Genomic DNA, 2,435 nt, shown 5'->3' with positions numbered 1-2,435 from the left:
GAGGAAGACCCAGCCAGGGCCCGTTCTGGCTCCAAGGCTGCTGCAGGGCCGCTCCCAGCCCACCAGGTGATGTCTGTTTAGAACCAGGGAGAAAACCTTTTCCCTCAATTGTTCTTTTTAAAGATGGTTGCTCAGCATTGACACAGAAAATCATTCGACATAAAACTGGAGCCGTTCGCAGCTGCAAATGACCCAGAAATGATTGAAATGCACTGACCACAAAGAAAGGAACTTGTGCCCCAGGCAGGCCTCCTGTGCATGGGGGTGGCTAGGGGCCCTGGACATGCCCAAGTGGGCAGTGCTGGACTCCACAGTCGAGGGGACAGAAGAAGGAGCATGCTCTTATGGCTCCGCTCAGAGAGGCAACCCTGTCGGAGACGGGGCGAGCCCCTCATGCGTTCTGGATGTCCTGGTGATTCTTGGGCACTGCCCAAATCTCAGCATCTTCATGACCCAGGTGGACGGAGGGCAGCCCAGCAGCCTCAGGTCCCACGTGGCCTCCGGGGCTTGGTGGGCTTGTGGTTCAGGTGGCTCTCATCCGGCCACATGGCCTCCATCCCATTGGCCAGGTCGACCCCCATTGCCTGGTGACAGGCCAATGTCAGTCAGTGAACCTCCACCACTGACCCCCCCCTCGCAAAAAGGCCCCCATATAGTAAAAGTTGCCCTGGTCCCTGGGGACGTGGGCCTGGGACTGCAACCGGCACGCATAGCTGAAGTTCTCATTGGCCACCCAGTAGAAACTGGGGTACAGGGTGACAAAGGGGGGATAGGATCTCCACACCCACGTGGTCATGGAACTTCATGTCCACATTGGCGCACACCAGGTCGTCCACCTCACGGAGGAAGCGCTGCTCACAGAAGCGGCTGACCATCGCCATGTGCTGCATGGACACATCCTGCCAGCGCGGGGCGCCGTGGACCTCGAGGACCACCACCCTCCGGCCTTCCCGGAGAGGCACACAGGCCCTGCAGCTGGTGGTTGGTGAAGACGTACTAGGTGACCCTGTGTCCACCGTGAGGAGTACCACCCTCCAGCGTTCCCAGAGGGGCACATGGGCCCGGCAGCTGGTGGTTGAAGATGTACTAGGTGACCCTGTGTCCATCATATGGACCACCACCCTCCAGCCCTCACAGAGGGGCACACGGGGCACAGCAGCCAGCTGGTCAGTGAAGACCTAGTAGGTGACCCTGTGTCCCACCATGAAGTCCTTCTTTGCCGTCTGCAGGAACAGCTCCAGGAAGACCACATAGCGACAAGGGCAGGGACAGGGGACAGGGTGAGAGGAGGGTCACTGCCAGAGGCCAGCAGCAGGACCCCGAAGCTGAGGGCCACAGACCTGTGCACCTTCTTCAAGGGGCAGGCCCTGGGCTGCTTTAAGCAACAGCCACTCTCCTGGCCTCTCCTGAGTGAGTCTGCCCATGGGGCCTCCCTACCTTCTGCTCCCAGAGATGGGGCTCGTCAGCACCCCATCTTACAAAGGGGTGCCTAAGGCTTAAGAGGTTGGAAGCCCATGCAGCCCCACATGGGCTCTAGCATGCTGCAGCCAGGAACACTCCCCCTGTGCTGAGCTCCCAGGAAAACCCCCAGGTCCTGTCCCCACCTGCCAGGAACAGAGCACCCTAGGGCACAGTCCTTGTTTCTATGCCCTACAGTCTGGGTAGAACCAGCAGGGCCGGCCACCGACCCCATTTTGTTTTGAGTGGGATGTCACCGGCCCCCCCAGAGCTGTCTCCACCTCCTGTAGGGACCTCCCTCAAGGCTACTGGGCACCCTGCTGACAAGGTCCTCAGGAAACCCCTGGTATTCCTAGGAGGGGTCACCCTCGAGCTCCCCCAGGTCAGGAATCAGGTCCAGCCCATGGTCAGGGAAGGGGAAAGAGGACCTTTGGAAGAAGAAGGAGCTTGCTTAGGCCCCAGCCTTGAGTCCAAGGGTGTAAGCTTCCGGGTCCAGGTCTACATCTCCCCACACAAGAAGCTGGGAGTCTTGTCCAACCACCTCACATGGCTGGTCCCCCTTTGAGGGGACTACCTGCTCCCCACCATAGGGACAGCAGCTCCCTCATCATCAGACAAGTTAGGTGAGCCCCTCTGAGACTGATTTTTTTGTGCAGACACTAAGGCTACGTCCTTACGCTTGCCCCATCACTGGCAGGTTAGCAAATTGCTCACATCGGGAAGGCGGGCACTACATTTAAATAGCGGACAGGCACATTCAACCAGCAGACAGGAGTCAGGTCATCAGGGGGCAATTCGGGGCCCAGCCAATGGCGAAACAAGCCAAACATGAGGCAGGGGAGAGAAGAGTGGCTCCTGGCAGAGGGCACAGTGAATGCAAAGTCTTGGACTCAGGCCTGAGGCACACGTGGGACAATCATACCCCTGGGTGGCCCACAGAGGGGCAAGCCATGGTGGGAGAGGTGAGGCTGGAAAGG

General features: G+C 59.3%; 1 pseudogene; it reads right to left on the bottom strand.

Annotated features, from left to right (window-relative positions):
* Nucleotides 1-391: 391 nt before the first annotated feature.
* On the bottom strand, nucleotides 392-1,259 carry LOC109488760 (annotated as a pseudogene).
* Nucleotides 1,260-2,435: the final 1,176 nt, after the last annotated feature.

Source organism: Ailuropoda melanoleuca, unplaced genomic scaffold, assembly GCF_002007445.2.
Source record: "Ailuropoda melanoleuca isolate Jingjing unplaced genomic scaffold, ASM200744v2 unplaced-scaffold5005, whole genome shotgun sequence".
Taxonomy (NCBI): Eukaryota; Metazoa; Chordata; class Mammalia; order Carnivora; family Ursidae; genus Ailuropoda; species Ailuropoda melanoleuca.
This window is presented reverse-complemented; position numbering and strand designations above follow the sequence as displayed.